This window comes from Heterocephalus glaber, unplaced genomic scaffold, assembly GCF_053883595.1.
Source record: "Heterocephalus glaber isolate CG9 unplaced genomic scaffold, H.glaber_assembly_v1.0 deba00001444, whole genome shotgun sequence".
Classification (NCBI taxonomy): Eukaryota; Metazoa; Chordata; class Mammalia; order Rodentia; family Bathyergidae; genus Heterocephalus; species Heterocephalus glaber.
The window spans coordinates 15,367,126-15,388,888 of NW_028258297.1; the positions used below are offsets into that span (position 1 = coordinate 15,367,126).

A 21,763-nucleotide genomic window follows, 5' to 3' on the forward strand; every position below is an offset into this window, starting at 1 on the left:
ATCCCTAGTACTCCAGAAAAATAAAATAAAAACGGTTTCAGGTGAGGCCCATCCTCAGAATTTAGATTACTCAGGTGAGACCTTCCTTTGGGATTTGGAATGCCAGGTAAATGAGAGGATGTGAAAGAACTAGGAAGGAAAGGTGAAAATAATCTTGCTAGACAATTTTCAAATGTGGCAGGCAGTTGTCAGAGTTGGAGCGAATTAGTTGCAAGGCCAATTAATCATAATTATAAGTGAAGTAATACTTTTCCTTGGTTGTTTTTGGGAGAAAGGGAAAAAAATATAGGAATTCATCTCATATTGGTGAGAGCTCATATCTGTGAACAAAACAAGGCCATAGTAAGTATAAGCCCAGCCTAATCTCTTTTACCTTCCAAACGCAGATCCATTGCTATAAACATGAAGCCTTGTAAAAAATTTGATAATCATTCTCATTTGCTATATTATCAGAATATGTAATACATTTGGAAAAATTAGTAACACTTGACACAAAAACAAAATAAACAACATTCTGCTTATTGGAAAATTAAATTTGTTGGAACAAAATATTCTATCCTTTGGCTATAATTCTGGTTTCTAAGATGTGTCACTTTTTTTCAATGCATTTCTTTGTGAATGTTGTGAGGCAATAATTGTAAAAACTTTTTTTATTTGAAGGTTAACAAAACAGGAAAACAATTGTGGCAAGTTTTCATTATTACTATTTCTGGCCCTTTCAAAAGTGGGAAAGAAATATAAAGGTTTACAAACAAAACAAAATACCCATAATATTTTGAGTTCAATATCTGCCTGAATTTTTCATTCTGTGTTATTCAGATTACTTACCTTGATGCTACTCCATGGCTTCAGCTTTGGTTCTGTATGAATGCTGCGTTTATAATCATGTCTTGGAAGGAGTGGTTAGCTTGGAAGGATCAGAAGTGAGATACAGAATCTGGCCCCTTAGGTCATTTATTTGTATCCAGCTGAAGTCAGCAGTGGCTAAAATTCATTACCATCTGGCAGTTTTTCCATGGCCTCTGTGACAGAACTTGTGGTCCTAGTCTAGTACACACTAGACAGATGTCCAGGTCATAAAAATCACAACGATACTTGGCATTGTGTCACCCCCTTGTTGACAGTACCATCAGACAGGCCAGAGATCGAAGTGGAATAAAGAATGAGCTGTCTTCATCACATCCAGTGGTCCATTGGCAAAGAGATACTCAGTCCTTATGTACATAGTGGGGGGAAAACTCCCCTTGGATGGACGCAAAGGACGTGGAAATAATGCTAATAAATGGAGCTACTCACAGCACAATCTAAACGGGCATTATTGGATGAAATGGTTACAATTTCAAATCTTTCCTTTTTGATGGGAAATAAGATTTCATACACTCATACTGTCTTAAGGCTTTCAAATTATTCTATGAAGTGTGGAAGACCAGCTCCATCCGTGACTGTGAGCACAGCTTGTAACTTTGAGTTAGGCATGAAAGGAATCCCTTCCCTTCCCTCCTTTTCTGGCCCCTCCTGTCCCCTGCTTCTCCCTTTTGCCTTCCCTCCCTCCTATTCTTCCATCCTTTTTTCAACCCAGGGCTTTCAAACTGAGCTACATATCAGCACTTTTATTTTTACTTTTTTTTTTTGAGGCAGGGTCTTGCTAAGTCACTAAGATACCCAGGCTAAGATCAAACTTACAATACTCCTGCCTCAGCCTCCCAGAATGCTGAGATCACAGGGAGGTGACATCATGCCCCATGCAAAGAACTTCTCTCAATGATCTGTTTGTACTTTTCTGATCTTACCTCCTACCTCTCCCAGGAACCCAAACATTTTCTCATGACAGACATAGGTTCTTCCATAGACTTCAAAAAAAAGTTTTATATCCTCAACCTGTCTCTTAATAATTCCCTTGTCTTCTTGCTATAAGTGAAATCTTAGTTTTTCCTTCCAGCAGCCATTTTCAGATTATTACTCTTCTTGCCTTTGTGCTTTCATTTTTCCACAAATGAGTCATTTAAGAGTCCTTGCCCGTGACTGGCTGACTCACATTCACAGATCTTGCGCCCCAATAGCCTCAGCCACCCACTTGCAAGGTTTTACCTTTGTTCCCACCATCACCAGAAATTACAGAATTTCAGCTGCTCAGTTTAAATCACTATACTCTCAGACTGTTACCAACTATAATTCTATTTTACATTCCCTTAGCTTCTTAATTTTTTTTTTATCAAAACAATACCTCTAATTCACAGACTCTACTGCTTTACCAATGTCCTTCCTAGCTAAATTCAGATTATGTGGTCCATCCTTATCCATTATTATTACATTCCTTGCATAAATTTCCACTTTCCTGTCTTTACCCTCTGTATTATATCCATGGTTAAAACTTTTGTGAAATTATAACTCCACTCCTGCTATATGTTCATACTCAAGGGGTGAATGTGAGAACCATAGTCTAATAACTATAACATCTGATCTCAAATTGAATCTAGGACCATAAACTGAAAAGGGGCCCAGGATGGTACCTGAAGATCTTGTCATTTTTTCTTAGTCATTTTCCTGTTCAGTTCACTCTTTCACTGTCCAAAAGACTATTTCACACCTACATATTCCAATAGTCCTTCTGTCCCCTCACTTCCATCTCAGAAGCGTATTCCAATGGTAAGAACAGGAAAATAAAAACAGAAGTGAAGCTCTGTATCCTCTCCTTACCTGATTTATCCACTGATCTGCTTCTCTCCTACAGTATCAGCATCTCCATCTTCACTCACTTGTTCCATTAGTGTCCACGCCATACTATTGCCTGTCTTTAAGACACAAAAAAATAACCAGACTTGATCACATATCTCTCCAACTTCTGTAGGATTTCTCTCCCTCTGTTTATGACAAATTTTAGAAGATTGGGCAATTTTAAAAATCTGTTTTCTATAACCTCCCCTCTTCTCTCATGAACCTTGTTTGACTCCTTTCCTCAATGAACTCCGGTAAGGCCAACCTTTCCAGTGGTCAATTTTCAATCCTAATTTTACTGAACTTGTCAGCATCATTTTATAGGCTTGGTCATCTCCTCATTCTCAAAACTCATTCCTCACTTGGCTATCAATCTGCTTTCTCATAGCTATTTTACTTGACTGGCTGCTTCCTTTAGATTTCTACACATTGGAATATTACTCATCCATGACAAATAATAAAGTACAGATACATGCTATGGCATTGTCGAACCCTGCAAATGTACTGAACAAAAGAACTCACATATCAGTTACTGCATGTTTGGATTATTTCCAATTTTTGGCAACATAAGTAAGGCTACTCTGAACGTCACATACAAGTTTTTGTGTGTATGCATGTTTCAATTTTTTGAGTATATACTTAGGAATTTAAATGCTAGAACATACGGTATCTCTATGTTTAACATTTTGATGAACTGCTGCTTTGTTTTCTAATGTTTACAGTCATGCCAGCAGTGCAGGAGAGTTTGAATTCTCCACATCCCCAACAACATCTGTTATCATCTCTTTTTTTGAGTATAGCCATCTCATTGAGTGTGAAGTAGAATCTCATTACAGTTTTGACTTGCATTTCTTTGTGGCTAATGATGTTGTACCGGCTGCTTATGTACTTTGAAGAAAGATCTATTCAGATTACCCGGCCCTTTAAAACATTGGGTTTAGTTATCATTTTATTATTGAGTTGTGCTAATCCTTCTTCTATTCTAGATATAAGGCTCTTATGATATATGATTAACAAATATTTTCTTACATTCTGTGCACTGTCACTTTAATTTTGTAACACTGTCTTTGGATATATAAAAGTTTGAAATTTTTAAGATGTTCAGTTTAAACATGTTTTTTTCCTGTTGGTTTTGCTTTTGGTGTCACAACGCATCATTCCTTATGAAGATTTACTGCAAAAGTATCTTCAAGGCAGACCACAGCATCACCCACAATGACCCTGCATCAGGGTAGCACCAGGGATCAAGGGCCACTCTAGCACCCCTAAAGGCAGTGGGTTGAGGTAGCAGTACAGAGATCCTGAGCTGCCCAGCAAAGGGGCAGCCTGTGAGCAGCCAGCAAGAAGGAAGGCTGCGGTAGTGCCTGAAAGACCTCATACTGGAAATTTTCATGGAGGCCAAAGGATCTTCAGGCAAAAAAAGATGATCTTAATGAAGCACAAGAAAGACAATGTGGAAGATGGAAAGCAAGACCTCCACACCGATTTACAAAGGATGAATTACAGATTCTGAAACAAGCCTTTGAACAGAATCCTTACCCTACTTTCAGGACCAAACAAGAACTTGCCAAGCAACTGCACTGCCATTTGTATGTCATTCAGAATTGGTTCCAAGACAGAAGATACAGACTACCACCTAGAGAGAAAAAGACACTCTGCCATCTGTAAACTAAATGGGTTTTGTGTCAAAAGGTCTCAGCCCCTGGGGTCCCCAAATAGCCAGGTACAATCTGACAACTCTTCCATGAATCAGACTTCCTTGCATGACCAGGAGACCCTACTATATAGAGCTGGCTACTCTTCACTGGAAACCCAGATGATTCCCAGTGGTCATGTTGGCTCAGGTGACTCTTTGGTCACAGGCATTAACAGGGAGCCAAGATGTCCCCTGGAGTATCAAGGTGCCCCAGCAAGTGGCTCTTCTTGCACCTACACACCATACTCATTTATTTATCCTAACACATCTATGCAGTGTTTTGAAAGTGCCAGGTATGAGGCAGGGCAAAGCCAGAATGCTCTACCTTTTTTCCCCCATTATGCTTTCACTGGGCAGGAAACAGATCATCAACAAGAGGAGTACAAGGCCCCTGATCAGTATTCGGTATTTGAAGGACAGCAGCCAAACCACTGGGGATACCATATGCAGCAGCTGTCACAGCCTCAGTATTACCAGGAGAATTACCAGCTGCCATTCCAGGGCCAATTTTTCCCATACCAGAATCCAAGTGATTTAGAGCAACAGGAGCACAGTCTTCCATCAGAGCAGCAAAGTAATGGAGGTGCCCTGAGCTCTCTGCTGCAGCAGGCACCTGTGCAAAGAGCAGATGAGTCTCCACAACCTCTTGGGAAAGGAAGCAGCAAGTTCATGAAGAGCATTCCAGGTTTCAGGTTTGAAATCCAGCACTTTCAGAATGGGGTTTTTCCAGATGTCCACTTCTGAGCCCCTAAGTGTGGCTCCAGGAAATGGAAGCACTGAGAAACAGTTGTACATCACCCTGTCTCCACACAGGGAAAGGAAGAGAAAGGTCTTTTCCTTTGGAGACACTCTCGTTGTTTTTTACATGAACCCTTCCAGGCTGACTAATACACAGAGCCTGTAAATATGTATGAAACAGTACTGAGTCTTGAGTCACTGAATTGCATATGTATGCCATTACCACAATGGTAAACAATGGTGCTTTTACTTCTAACAGTTGCATTTATTTTTATTTATTGCATGGGTTAGAACTGCCATAGGATATGGAATCAAAACAGTGAGAGGACACTGGAGAGTCTGCATTTCCTCACGTCAAGTTCCTCTTAGCTTGTGTATTACCCATATCTGCCAAAGGACCCCTTTGGTTCCTCTTTCAAGTTTTTAGTGCCCTCCATTTGTATAATGGGTTTTAAAATGCCTTCTAACTTGTATTGCAAGAACTGTGATTTTTGTTCCTTAAAGTTTTTGTAGTAATTTAAATAGATTTTTCTTACAATAAATAAATACTTTTTGGAAGTAGGTATTGCACTCTAGGGAATTCTACCTATGTCATATTAACAGGGCCTTTTCAAAATGAACCATTTGTGTCTGAATAATTTTCTCAGGCTGCCTGTGAACTTATCCTTTTCCCTCAGTTGCCCAAGTAGCTGGACCTATAGCCATGTACCTCCATGCCAGCCTAATGAACATTCTGTTCTGCCATAACTCAACTAATGTACTTTTGTATTGCTGGATTACTTTTCCTAATATTTTGTTTCAAAATTTTCTGTTATGTTCATAAATATGTTACACTTATTTTTTTTCTACTGAGATTATCTTAAGGTTTTTGTTAGTCTTAATATGAATTTTGTGCTTTTCTATATTCTTAAATTCTTTTACAAAATGGTATTTCTTCATTAAATTTTTAAAATTTTCAAAAAAAAAAGTTTCTTCAAAGAATTTTATAATTCATCTTTTACCTTCAGAATTTTTTTTTTTTTTTTTTTTTTTTGGTACCGGGGATTGAACTCGGGTCCTTTTTTGCAAGGCAGGCAGCGAAACCACTGAGCTAAATCTCCGGCCCTACCTTCAGAATTTTATTCTGAGTTAATTTTTATAGGTGGAGGAAGGTCTGGGGTCCAAAAATTTTCATTTTCATGTGGATAGCCAATTGTCTGACACCTTTTGGTGAGAACACTATCTTTTCTATTTAATTATCTTGATACTTTTATAAAAAAGCAATTCATACTAAAGATGACAGTTTATAGATGGACTATCAATATTATTCCATTTATTTATATGTTTATTCCCATGTCAGCCTTAATCCACGTAGCTTTGTAGTAAATTTTAAAACTGGGAATTTTGAGACTTCCATTTTTTTCTATTGATTTCAAGATTTTTGGCTACTTTAGGTCCCTTGAATATCCATATGAATTTTAAGATCAGCTTTTTTTTTTTTTTGCAAAGAATTAAGATTGAAAAACTAGAATAGCTTTCTGAGAGGAGAGAAAAATAAGGTGAGACAAATAATGGAATCTGCTTTTTCTGATTCATTTTATTCATGCTACCTGGAAAGCAATGAAGGCATCATCATTCATATACACAAATAAAAACAGGATGAACTATTTGTTACCATGCTATGGATGGTTTAAAAAAAATGGAGCATCCTAGTTGAACTGTAAGTGGATTAATTTGTTTAAGGCTCAAGATTATTAATTTTATCAAGGGATAATTTGTATAAAGGATGCAAAACCACAGTAGTACAAGAAATAAAGTATTTTAAATGAGGAAAGGCATGGCAGGAAAAGAGATGTCTTATAGATATTAGCAAGATTTTTGGGATAAGTAAAAGAGAAGATATGGAAATCCAACCTTCCCATTACCTTTGCCATCAGCCCTGTAATGAGCCCTTGCATAATCTTGTATTTCATTGCACTTAGTCACAATAATATTATTCAGAGGCCAGACAACTTGATTGAAAAGTTTTTACAAACTGTAAATAGATGCATTTTTAGCGCTAAAAGTTTGGAGAACTATTGCTGCAGTTTGTTTATGATCTTTCTCCTTGATCTCTAATGTGTTCATTTCCATCCTTGGTTAAGGTGCTGGTTGGTATGAAATCTCTCTTTCATCTTGGATCACCAGTACATAACCCAGTGCCGGGTAAGTAACCAGATAAAGTGGTCAATAAATGCTTATTGATTATTTGAATGAAACTTAAGACATTCCTATAAATAAGAGAGGCAAAGATGTAACTGGCTGGGCTTCATAAATTTTACTTTGAACTTGGTAAGGTGAAATGAACAAGTTAAATATAATTTGGGTAGCTGAAGAAAAAGATCATAGCTTCATTTTATTCTCACTGATCTTGCTGTATGTTTCAGAGTCTGAGGATGAAATGGCAAGAAATGAGAGGCTGGGGTGACATGAGCCAGTTACACCGCATTCAGTAAAATGTTTTCTATTATAGATCTTACTGATTTCACTCCTCTCACATTTCAATTTCCAAACTCTAATAAGGTTACAAATATGTAATCTTCTCATTCAGATGAAGCTGAGATTTTATTCCTGTAATCACAATACAAGTTATCATGAATGAAGTCATGTGCCATTCAAGAATGTGATGTTCACGTTTTTGAAAGAATTAACATGTGCAGCTACATTGCCTTTAACAAATTATTATTAGGCAGGGTATGAAATGCATTGGTAAGAAATACTTAACAGATGATACTATGACAATGTGCTATTAGGCACGTTACTGTAATGTCAATATTATTAAACCTGTGTACCCAGCTAATCCATGAATATAAATTACTTTTGCATCAGCCACACTTTATTATTTATTAAGATCAGTGTAATAGCTAAAACGATTCCATTGAGGCAATCTAAGGGCATCAACACTGGAGCCCAGAAAACCACTGAATTCAGCTCTTATCTAATGGAGAGTCCCTTAGGCGCTGTTTCTCCAAACCATTTTGTTGAATCAGATGTGACTAAAACATGGGATTGTTTTCCAGTGCAAATTAAGATAGCCACAATAATCTTTACCACAATTTGTTGAGGCTTAAATGCTACCTTCCACTACAGTAAAGTGCTTTCCAGACATTGTTGCAAATTACTTTCTAAATTCTGTAATATATTATCCTCAAATAAAGGAGGACGAAACTGTAGTTAGGAGAGATTAGAAAATGAATGCCAAAAGTGTCAGTGCTTTAGTGCAAATACTTGAAACCCATATCATTTGTCTTTATTACCAATATCAGATTTTTACATAGGACTGAATTGTGTGATAAACTATTAAAATTTGGAATAACTGAAGCTCTCTTATTTGAGTCCACTGTCAGTTGATGATATGTGTTTTTTTTTTTCCTCAGTTTTTCTCTTTGCAAATAGTGATGGCACTTTATTATAAAAGTAGTGGTCTACCATAAGTGTAAAATTATTCTAAAAGGTTTCCCACAAAACTACTGCTATTTCTACCATACAGTTGGGTGTTTGGTTTTATTATTTCCATTAGAAAGGATCTAGTGAAATACACAAGATTATGTCCTTACTTTCAGCCCTAGTTATACCGGTGTAATGTTTAGGTCATGTTTTGAGATTTGAGGATCATTCTTTACTTCGACTGTCTTCTATTTCCCAATATTACCTTTGCCAATAATTTATGCCCATTTTTAGGTACTTTAGCCAATTAAATAAACTTGCATATGTATACACATCAAACTTCCATTGTATTTGCACCACTGTTAAATACCGAGGGGAGGTACAATCAGTAGAGGGTGTAGCAATGCATGGGTCCAGCAGAGAGAGCATTTGCTTAGATGAGGGAGAAGTGGCCAGTCTGCAGATGGACTGGCCTTTCCTATTGTGCTGAACCAATGCTGCAGATGCTGCAGCTAAAACTGATTCCTTCTTCACAAGTGTGCTGTCTTTTTGAAAACAAGCACTGAGTGTAGACTCATTAGCAGCCACACACCACACATCCAAAATACCACCACAGTCCCGTAGTATTTGGACCATTTATACAGATATGTCAAATAGCATGCAAATGGCAGCTTTCTTAGAAAGGATGTCAACCACTGGCCATTGTTTTTCTTCCTCTTCCTACTTATTTCTCATGCAAATCTGCATGTCGTATGCACCATTCTGTTCTAAAGATACATCCGGACACTATTTTACAGATGATTAATGTCTACTCAATAGCCCCTCCCTGGTCTTCACTAATATATTTTTTAGCGTAGCTCCTTACTTATTTAAGGAGCTAAACTAAGCAGGAGTGCAGGGAATGCAATGACTGCATTGGCGTGCCATGGAGGAGGTGGCCATTGGAGCTGAAGTTTAAATTAAACAAGTGTTTTTGCTTTATTTATGTAAGGGACAGATAGCCAAATGCCTATGCTACACCTCAGGAATCATGCAAAAGGACACCCTTCTATGATAGGTGCCAAATAACTGTTGCTAGAAACCACTGGTTCAGTTTTGCAGTTTTCATTCATTATTCTCAGGTTGCCTAATTTTTTTTTTGGTTGAAAAAATATGGTTGAATGTTATAGAATATAGAATATCTCTATGACAGGGTTAAAAATTCAATCAGATTTTAATAGATACCAAATTAACCTCAATTAGGACATCATCATTGTCAAGATTTTAATATACTCAATTGCTGAGCTGAATGTTTATCACTTTTAACAGTACATAAATAATGCCTAAATGAATGGGATAAAATATTGGATATAAATTGATATTCTCCTGAGATATGCATAAGTTTGGGAATTTGAATTCTATTTTATATTGTTTAATCTCTAGTATAAAGGATAAAATATTCAGACTTCTAGAGATTCATCCAACATTTATTCATTATTAACTCAACAAACACATGTCGAACGGCAACTTCATTTTGGTTACTTCGTATACTCTCCTGGGTGCAGCCTCACTGAGACCTGCTTTGGCTATAAACTAATGATCTACAGCTTATAACTGTTCATTTTTCTTTTTCTTGGGTCTTAATTTTAAAGCCATATGCACTTGTCTTGAAATTGAAATATACTTCTAGTATCTCTTAGGAATCTTGAAATTTTAGAAGCTATCACATACAAAATGTGTAGCAGTGTCATAAAATACCTAGCAATTTAAAAATTATTATTACTATTGCTGCTACTATATTTATTACCACTCCATTATCACCAGTAGTACAATATCTAAGCCACATATATGATGCTTGAATTTCCTAGATCTGAGTCCTGAAAAATTAAAACCATATGAGAGGGGAGAGGGTGACATACAAGAAAATCCAAAAGTAGAGTTTGCAACAATTTTTTTTAAGTGCTACAAGCTTTGCTCTAAGCTCGACCAGAATCCTGGAATTACTTGGGTAATATTTAGAAAATTTCTCTCAATCTAAATACAATTTTTATTTGCATAAGACTTTGGCCAATAGGTTAGTAGGGACCTTAATTTAATTAACATGGGTATATTTGCCATCTGGAAGCATACAGCTTTATTCAAGAAAAGAGAGAAATTTGAGTTGTTTCCCCTGTCACATTCACTTTCTCTTAGTTTTAGTACTGATGAGTTTACTTAATAAACTGAATTAAATAGAGGCCAACCGAAAAGCAACTTCATCCTTACCTATTACTGGATTGCCTTAAAAATCTTTGTTCAGCTCTGTGATATTTTGGATTTCTACCAGTTTATTCCTTGACATTTTCAAAAGGAAACTAATTATTTCATTTTCTATTAATATGGAAAAGTACAGTCCCATCTAACATTAAATCTTCAATGTCTCATCCAATTCAAACATTGTTTACTCTTGAAGCTCAGTTGAGCGAAGTCTTATCCTCCCCACCTTTCCTTCCCAATCTCCACCTTCATCCACACACCCTGCAGTCTCAGGTATCTTCTAGGGGATGGAATGATGGCTCAGTCTTGGCTTCTCTAATAAAATATCACAAAATGAATGGATTATAAATGACAGAAATCTATTTCTCACAGTCCTAGGGACTGGGAAGTCCAAGATCAAGGTAGATTGGGTATCTTGTGGGGATCAACTCTCTGGCTCATAAATGGTACCTTCTTGTTACATCCTCACACGGTAAAAGGGACTAGCTAGTGCTCTGGGATCTCTTTCTATAAGGGCACTAATTCTAATGATGAGAGAAGACACCTCCCAAAGGTCACACTTACTAAAACCCTTGGGAATTAGACTTTCAACTTGAATTTTGGAGAGAAATAAACATTCAGTCCATTGCAAATGGAAAGAGGGAATAGAGACAAAGGTTACAAAAGTCCAGCTTGGCTGGGTACATATGCAATCTGGCTCAGGAGCAGCTATCCAAACATTGCCCCTTACTCCCGGGGTTTCTTGAAGATTACTCAGTTCCCAGTCTATGGCTCCTTGCGCTTTCCACCAAATCTTTGAATTCCTCAAATCTTTGCCTGTTTAAGGTTCTTCATGGTGTTGTTTTTTTCAAGACAATTCAGGGTCATATCTCTTTGTTAGAATCCACGTTTGGTCCTAGGAAAACATATCTTTGCTCCATCATTGGTCAAATTTTGGTACTTTAAAAATATTCTAAAAGAAAGACCCACCAAATTTGACATTTAGAATGTTTTCAGAGATAAGTTAGATACTAGTTACTGAATATCTCAAATTTACGAAGACATCAGAGTAGGTCCCAATACCCTTCTCTTGACATCTTCCACTTCTATCTTCATTGAGTAGAGAGACCAGAGATAGTGAAATATTGCCTGATTGTTGGGGGATCATCTCTCAGATAGTTCTGGGATGGTAGTCTGACATATCACTTCTTAGCTATGAAATATATATGCTTTGTTCTCTTAGCCAAAATAAAGAAAAAAATTGCCCCTGTTAACACCTGGACACACAAAATAATTATTATTTCACCTTTGTTTGAGAAGAATGATTGTGTTTTATGTATTTTTTTAATGATTCCACCAAGAAGTACAATGTATTGCATGTCTTATGTGCTCAGTACATCGTAACTAAATGATTATGTGGTTAGGAATAGCTTTACCATTTCTCTCTTTCGCGAAAACAGTCAGGGTCCTCCCTGGTTGAAAAGATATAGGATACTCTAAGGGTTTAACTAAAGCAAGGTGAGAGAACTAAATATACTCCTTGGGTAGAGTTAAAAAGGTAAACACATTGGCATTAACAACAGTGAGAAGCCATGGGGGAATTTTATGTTCCTAAAGCATGAAGGATCCTGGAGTAGAGGAAGACAGTGGTCTGACAACATCCAAGGTCATAGCAGAACATATTTGTTTTCAGACCAATAGCAAGACAGAAAAGAAATATGGTCATGGATCTAAGTGAAAAATATTCATTCTCTTTCTCCTCCCACTCTCCATTCTGTCAGTGCCTTCCCCTGGCTGAACGCAACTGGAAGCCAGATGCAAGAAGATCTGAGCCACACCACCCTGAAAGCTACAGAGCAGGGCAGAGAAATGCAGGTAGAATCACAGGAAGAGGTAAGTGGCAGAGAACAACAGCATGCTGCTACAATTTCTAAAAATCAAAGTAGTAAAAATAATCCATTAAGAAAAATATTATGTATAGTAGTCATATGTGGTAAAAAATACTCATTAAGTGGTATACTCCAGGTTCATTATAAATACATTGGAGGGAAATTTGGGGTGTTTAAACTTTGATTTTTGTTTTATTGCATATATATTGTCTTATAACTTTCAAGTATGTGTATAACAGGATGAGACAAAAGAAGATAATACTAAAAAAATAAAAATAAAGGCAGAAATGTTGGATGAATTGAAGTTAGTTTGTAAAATATGGGTCATATTGTGGGCCATAAACTTGGTTCTAAGATTTCTTGCAGTCAGTTCCAAAAATACTTCTCTCATATAATATTTATTGAGTCTCTAAGATGTTTTCTAGGTGTTAGAGATACTGCAGGGAGCAGGAAAAGAAGGTCACATAGAATTTCTATTTCAGTGGGAGATACAAAAGTGAAAAAGAAGACAAATATGTAAGGTAAAATTAGGTTGAAACAAACACTGTGAAGGAAATACAATATGGTAATGGGACAGTGTGAACTGGAGAGCTTAAGTTATCATGATGAGGGAACAAAACCTTCTTTAGGAATATTATTTGCACTGAATCTTCAATGATAAGAACAGTTGCCCAGGCTGGGCATGACATGGTGATACTCTTGCCTCAGCCTCCCAGAGTGCTAATATTACAGGTGTGTGACACCATGCCTGGCTTCTTTTTCTTCTTATAAGGATGCTAATATTATTGCGTTAAGGTGCAACCCTAATAATCTCATTTAACCTTACTTAGCTCACTAAAGACCTTATATCCAAACACAGTCACATTGTGGCTTCAACATATGAATTTTGGGGGTACATAATTCAGTCCAAAACAATCACAAGTCTCTTGCATGTAAGAACTTAACATAATTTTAAAAGAAACTATAAAAACATCAGGTTCCAGATGGTTTGACACAAATCAAAGCTCCTAAAGAAAGATTATAGAAGGCTCATGTTGTTAAAGAGACTTCCACAGAGAAAATGCAACATGATCTGAAAGCCTATGTGTCTCCTACTCTAGAAATTCTGAATCTGAAGATTTGAATCTGTTGACCAAGTAAAAGTAAATATCAAAACTGTTTTCTTCATTTTACTTCCATTTCTTATTATGATGAAACAAATTCTTTGGAAAGTTGCAAAGAAAGTAGGCATATGATCCTTCTACATGATAAAATGTCCAATAAATAAATATATCTAATAGAAAGAAAAATGTTACAATTTTATCATCAGATTGTTGCCAAAATCTAATCTCTTTTTACCACCTGCATGGGTTCTGAGTTGCTCAAATTATCTTCATTTTTTCCCCAGATCACTGCATAGGTCACTCACCTGGTCATTCTTGCTGTGCACTTGCCTCATTTTATAGAGAGTGGCTCTGTACAACACGAGTCAGGAAATATTATTTTTTCAAAACTTTTTAACGGCTTTCAACTTCACTCAGAAAGGGCTTTGCAAAGATTCCAAAACCCTGTGTCATCTATCCCTCATTATATGCCTGATGTCATCTTAAAGAAAAGAGTCTTAGCCCATGGGGTATCATTTCTAAATTGGCATCTTAGCTGTACTTTTAATTAGATCATGGTTTCTGGTGATGAGTTTATTTTAGGACAAGTAGACCCAAACTTGTGTTATCCATTGTTATGCCTCTTTCAATGTCAAGTGTGTCTCTTGGTCAAAGGACATGCTATGAAAAAAACTTGTAATGAAAAAATCTTGTAATGATAAACCACAATTTGTGAGTCCTTTCATAATGCTACTGGCGGTGATGGTGCTAGTGGTAGGTAGGAAGAACAAACCCACAAAAAGATCTCATTGGTATCATTATTAGTATTGGTATTGGTATCATTATGTCTTACAGAATAGAAGGTCTGATAGAATTGACTTTCTACTAAGTGACTGGTTGGTATAATCAAGTGATATCAATATGTCAGGTCAGATAGTCATAAAAAGCAGTATATTCCTCAGCTTTGATGAATGGAAAGTTTGTGCTGTTGAACACATGCTTAGCCCCTCTCCTTACCACCATGGCTTTTTGGTTCTTAGGACCTTTGCATCTGTACAGGAGTGACCAAGCACAGGCTCCTTGGATCATCTTATCTACCTGGTTATTCAATAGCTTCGATGCAACTTATGCTGCCTGGGATATCTTGAAATCTATACAGGTTGGATTCATTCCTATATGTCTACCACCATAATTTTTCAGCAGAGTTCTTTTCTTCTAGTCTTCAAATTTAGTCTCTTCTGAACTGAAAAATAAGCCAAGACATTTGACCATCTAGAAGCCTATTAATATTTTTACCGCAGGTCATTTCCATCCCCATATATAGGTGGTAACCAGATGTGTTCCTTGAATCTCTACCATTGGGAGAATTTCACCTCATCACTGCTTTTCAGGAACACCCATCACTGGGACCCTGATGAGTTAGCAGTCTAGTTTGGCTTGCAACAACATATTGAGCTGAATTATCCACGAATTAAGACTGGACTGCTTTTCTTTCCTGTCAGTTTATCACAAAGCCACAAATGTAAGCAAATGAAGAGGGAGAAGCCTAACATAGATATAAGACATGAAATCAGATCATGTAATTTATATCAATTCTAATGGACCCTTTGTTCCATACAAATGTATGATTTCTGTTTGACAATGGTCTTGATAAGGATACCTGGTTATGTAGCCATTTGATGTCCCACTGATGTCCTATTGTCATGTTCCTTGTCTTTGTCGGGACCCAGTGGCTTCCAGAAGTTATATTTTGAATTGCTACCTTGCTACATGATGGCTTCAGGAATCCACTGGTCTTAGCATGGGATAAATCTGAGCTGTAACTCCATTTATTATTTGACCTCCATAACTCCCCACTCTGGTAGGATAGTAAACCACAGCAGTATTTGGAGTTCCAAAGGTTTAATATTGTTCAGATTCATTGACAATAGTCTTTGAAAATTCAGATATTTCCCTTGTTTTGTCTAGCACATGAATGCCCTAGTAAATGACAATTGATCCCTTTGGGTAGGCTTGGAGGAATGCTTACATATACATTTCTGGCAGTAAAGCAGGGTCTTTCCTCAGGGAGATCTGGCTTCTCTTTTTATCCTATCTGTGGGTTGACTTTGGCTGGGAATAGTGTTAGGGGCTCTGACTAACTTAATTTGTTCTGAGAGATCAACTAAGGCTTCAGTAGAATGCTCACTTATAGAACTCTAGAGACACCACAATCATGCAGCAGTCTAAGCATCCAGTTTATTACTCTGGCCCAGTGCACCCACACATCCTGGAATAATTGGCAAATCTTGAAATTCTCTTTCTCTTTGTGGTACTTTTTTCTAACTATAATCCTCCTTCTTGTTGTTTGCTTAGATTTGAATCTAGAGATAATGAGAAGCAGTAAATATGGATGATGGGAAGGATTAGTAGCTCTCAAGACCACAACTGCATGGGTAAGTACTACAGGTTCTTTAGGCAAAGGTAAGTTGAATTTAGATTGCCGAGGATGGGCTGCTTTTGCAAGGAAGGGAGGCTTAGAGGAATGTGAACTTCATTGAAAACTCTCAAAATGTCACCATCCCAATTTTAAGGGCCTCTTTGTCTAGCTAAATGTTAGCTGAGATTGGTCCTCTCAGTTCACAACCCCAAAAGGAAGAGGGAAAACTGATAGGCAAAGTTCACACCTGGCTTCATACATCATATACAGTCCAGTCCTCTCCCTGACACTCAGCGATTATATCAACCTAACACTCAGTGGTAGATAACGATCTAATAATGCATCCTTGAATCTTTGACATATTCATTTGTATACACATACATATACGTGATATATATTATATACATATAATCACATGAAAACATGAAGCATCAGCTCAACATTTCATTATTTTCTCTTCCTGTTTGAGAAAGGAAAAGGAATAAAATAATCTCAATTTAAAAATTTTACTGGTAAAACAGATGCTTTTCCAAATTAAAATTTATTATTCTTGCTTTTGAAACAATGGGGCTTCTAAGAGATATTAACTGGATTATTCTTTAGTTATTTGTGCTACGACTTTACCTTACCTCTCTCTTCACCAATATACTCTATTATTTATAGGTTATTTTTTGTTTTTTTTTTGTATCAAGGATCAAACTCTGGTCCTTTTGCTTCCACAGCAGGCGGCAAAACCGCTGAGCTAAATCCCTGGCCCTGTATTATAGTTTTTGAAGTATGCCTTCCTCCCATTTGACAAATTCCATTACATCACCTATTAAATTTTTTTGTAAATCTGTAATTATCCCTTGTCATCTTTCCTGTTAACTATGATATTGTTTGATGCGAGGATGGTTCTGGTGATGAGTTGCATAAAAGGCCCTAATTAAACGCCCTTCCCATATCTACACCATTTGTCCTGTGGCTCTGATGTCATGTATCTCTCCTGTTTTATTCCGGTGGCCAATAGAATAAGGTAGCATTGAGGGTGTGCCAACTCCAGGAGAGGCCTTGGTTATTTCTACTTGCCCTCTTGTGCTTTCTGCCATTACCATGAGAAGGGTTACTCCTTGCTAGCCAGCATTCTTTCAACAGGGCTGCCCAAGAATAAATACACATGAAGTAAAACCTCCTGTGCATGTGTTAGTAGAAACCTCAACAGCTAACCAAGCCAAATTTGAAGCAGAAGCACCAGCTGAACCTAGCCTAGACCAGTGAACTTCCCATCCACCCAGAGACATATGTAAACAAATACTTTTATTAGTGTGCCACTGTTCACGTATTTATGTAATTTGTTGTAGCAATACCTAGATGACACAATGGTGAATACTTAAAGATTTTCGACCAACTCATGTCCCACCTCACCTCTTGCATTATTATACATGAAATGACTTCACCATAAATTTAGTAATACAGATATTGCAGAACATTATGTGGCATCTAACATTTAAATTTTTTTTCTTGAGACCAATTTTTGAGAGTGAAAAATCTTGCCTACAGTAGTGTTCAATAATTTTAGTCTTAGATTAAATTATACCACCAATATTGATTTAGTTTTTTATTGTTTCAACTGAAAAGTGGGTTCTTGCTTTAGAAATTTTTCTTCTTCATTTACCCCCCAATTTTTTAGATCATTGATATTTTGAATGCTTTAGTCAGTGTAACCATTGGATTGTGTTGATAGAGTTCATACAGTTTTTACTATTTAAATCAATATGAACAAATAAAACAGCTTTAGGACTCACATGTAACTATGCCCATCTATCTTTCAAATATCCTTGTTACTTATGGTAGAGTCTGAGTTATTCAATAATAAATGGGCGATTTTCTAATACAATAAAGACATCTTGGATGCAGTGCAGTTGGTGGTGAGCAGTGTGTGATACTATAAGGAACTTGTTTTGTCAACAGTGTACTAGATTCTAGGAGTGTGAAATTGTGGTTTCTACAGCATATAAACAAGTCTTGTAGCTTTAAAGTCAAGTAAACTAATTTCAGTTCTTGACTTAAAGTACTGCTGAGACATACTGCATTTCTCAAATCCTCTTCTCTAAATAGATTAAAGGTTACATGAAAGTCAGGTTTTGCTCATTTGTCCTCCCTCTGGAGATAATCACCTGACTGCTTATTTATCAGTTCCTTGCAATTGGGGTCTGAAATTTCTCTCTTTTATTTTTTTCTTTCCCAGCCTCCTTGTTGTCATCCTTCATTTTTTCCCCCTCCTGTCAGTTTTTTGATTGACCAACATTCACAACAAAGAATTTTAATAATCTTGATCCTTTATAAAATGAAATAAAATAACTCTTCAGAATAAAATAATGTAATAACTACCTCATGGAATTATTATAAAATTAAGGCATGAATCTTTCTGTGCTCCTCCAGATTCAACTCATGGTGCCTATGTTCTGCTAACCACTCAATTTGTTTTCTGCTCAAGCAGCCCTTATTGGTCAATAAATTATATGTTTTGGGATGAATCTTTGTGGAAAAGAAGCTTGGTAATGTAGAGAAGAATGACTGTCTTGGATGGTGTTTATGGAATATCTTTATGATTATGACCTTCAAATTGGCTTTACTAAATATGAAAAAATTGTCTTCAAGAATGGCTCAGATTCATTGATCAGTTCTGTTGTATCAAATTCTGAACATCTATACAAACATTATTACTCTTATTTAGTCAATGAGGAACCTTAGAGACAAAAAGTTCAGTCATCTTGTTAAAGAAATGAGAAAGATGAATTCCAAACCTCAGTCTCCATGACTCTGGAGTCTACATCTTTATATTTCCTTCCCAAACTGTTTAAATCTCTTGCACTGAAAGTAGCAAAAAAATTCCACTCAAATCAAAAGAATCTTCACTAAAACCATCTAACCAGTACCATAAGTAAGGCAGCAGAGACACATACAGGAAGACCCAGAAAGTTTAGCAGGCTGAAATACTCAAGAAGGATTATCAGAACAACTTGTTCCCAAGCCATACCAAGAATATCTGGGGGGGGGGGGATGTATAGTATTTTGTGAATAACTTGTTCTGCAAGTGTTCCACAAGGTGAGCAAACATTTCTAATAAATTTTAAGTTGATAAACAAGTGATGTCTTGAAATACAAGTAGTATGTGATGCTGAACATCATGTGATTCCCCCCACCCCCCGTGTGCACCTGCAGGATTGTGGGTGATCATCTCCCAACACCAAGAGGTTATGGAAGAGATCTCATCTGCAGAGGAGGAGGAGGAAGAGGAAAGGTATCAGAATCTCTCACTTCAAATGAGATTAGAAAAATGTGCAAAATGTGGGAAACAGTTCAAAATTTTGTAAAAAATCACCACTGGAATAACACTGTAGTAGTGTGAGTGACAAATCTGTTTAATGACAATGCAACATCACATGTCTGCAAAATCCTCAAAAGAGGCAAAATCAAGCATCATTGGATAGGTGCCTTGTTAAAGTTGCAAGAAAAGAGAAAGATTCCATGGATCCATAGATAGCAGTGATCCTGTTAGTGACAGTGAAAGTCATTCTACATGATAACCCTCCTCTCTCTTGTCTCCCTCACACTAGCCGTGAAGGCTTTCAAAGGTCAGTGCAGATTAATTTATTTTTCTTTATAGTTTGTATTTTCTTTATTATTTTGAATTATATTACATACAGTATTGCAATCATCTTTACATGAATATTTTTTGGGTTGTGGAATCCATCATCTGAGTTTTCATGATTTCTTATAGGGAAATTCCCTTTAATGTACAAGTGCTTTGGATTACAAGCATAATTCTGGAACAAATTATGTTTGCAAAGCAAGATTTTATTGTATAATATTTTTAATATTTAACTCTCCATTGAAAGAGAATGAGACTAACACAGTAGAAAGAAGTGATACCTGGTCATTTTGCAAAGGGTTAATTGAAAATATGTTCTATAATAATTGAGAAAAATAAAGACTTCTTTAGGAAGTGGTAGAGAAAAAGAAGGCTCAGAAAAGAGAGACAAAACAACTTAGCCAGGGTCAAGTAAGGCAGGCAAGCAAAGGAAAAAATAAAGTGCTCTTGAAGATATTATCTGCTGCATAATATATGTAGCATGTGGTATTCATACAGGGAAGAGCTATATTAAGCCACCATTCTCCAGTGGATGATGTAGAATAACAATAACACTTCATTTAACCCTTACTACTTGCCAGGCCCTTTTATGAAACTTGTGCTACTTTAAGTGTGATTCAGAGATCAGTACCTACAGCACTATCTAGAACTAAACAAGAAGACTTACAGCCTTCATGCCATACTTACGGAAAGCGAATTTGCATTTAAAAAAAGAATCTCAGATGATTCAAAAACTACACCAAGGTTTGAGAAGCAGAGTTTCAGAATATTTTACTTGGTTAACCCTCACCACACCAACATAGGAAGATAGTGTTATCAACTTCATTTGTGCATGAGAGAACTGAGACACAGAGATAATAATTTGCATTAACCCTTTGCTGGTAGCTAGTCAGGGGCAAAGTGGGGTTCAAACTCATGCATCCTGAGCTGCTCCCCTGACCAACCACATTATTAAGTTCCCACGATGGGCTCACAGTGGGCGCAGAAACTCAACAGCAGTTGCCAGTTGGACACCACCAGATTATCATCCTTCTGTAGCAATTAGATTTCTTAATTCAGGACTGAGGAAAAACTTCAGGGTCTTCACCCAGAAGAGAGGTAGACAGTATCTGAGATGAGAACTAAATTCTGGTTATTATGCAGGACATTAAAGGGAGGTAAATATACAGCTGCTTACAAATTACAAAGGGCATGGTTCTGCGGAACTTCCCCACCCTGGGAAAGGGTGAATATAGTTCTCAGGTGAGTGTCCCTAAAAAAAATATCTTCCCAGGAAGTAAGATTGGCATTTTCCTCTGGACTTCTTCTCTGTCTCCCATGTCAGTTTGTGTAGCAGCGATCCTTATTTCTTTTAAATTACACAGTCTTGAATTCTGATTGCAGAGAACTCTCAGTCTCTCCATCTGCAGTTGCTCAGAATTCAAACTCTGAATTGAGATTCTATATTTTTAATGACACCTAAACTTAAGTGACAGACTTCTGTGTTCAGTACACCCTATGAATCCCTGGTGCCCGTTTTTCCTGAGAACCAGCCCCTCCTTTGTATGACACCACAGCTTTCTTTGCCATCTCTTTAAGAACTCTTGCTGATTTGCCTGGTACAGTCATGTTATTTATCCCAGTTCTGAATCTTTGGGTGATGAAAAACTTCCATGTTGAAATGTAACTGGAAAAACTCCCCAATAGGGTAGAGAAACTTGGAGTAAATGATAATTTGGGGATATTTCAATTTATTGTCCATCTTGCCTTTTTGCAGCTCCCTGGAAACTTAATCATTTTGCCAGCTGTCACACATCCTGCACATGCTGGAAGGGCCTTTAGCAAACAATGAGATAAGAAATCACTTAAGCATGTATGTAGATACTATTAAGTTTGCCAAACTATTCAGGACTCTTTCACTGTCTATCCTGAAAATAATCTTGTGAAACTAAGATTTATGAGAAATCAAAATCAACCAACTTCATACTCAAA

The 21,763-nt window shown here is 36.8% G+C and overlaps 1 long non-coding RNA gene and 1 pseudogene across 1 annotated transcript in view; one reads left to right on the forward strand and one right to left on the reverse strand.

Annotated features, from left to right (window-relative positions):
• Positions 1-2,550: 2,550 nt before the first annotated feature.
• LOC110349407 (uncharacterized) overlaps positions 2,551-21,763 on the reverse strand; it is a 578,466-nt gene continuing 559,253 nt past the window's right edge. Inside the window, exon 5 of the long non-coding RNA XR_002395345.2 lies at positions 2,551-2,792. This is a non-coding gene — a long non-coding RNA (uncharacterized LOC110349407). The remainder of the gene's footprint in view (positions 2,793-21,763) is intronic.
• LOC147827483 (cytoplasmic polyadenylated homeobox-like protein 2) lies at positions 3,163-5,155 on the forward strand (annotated as a pseudogene).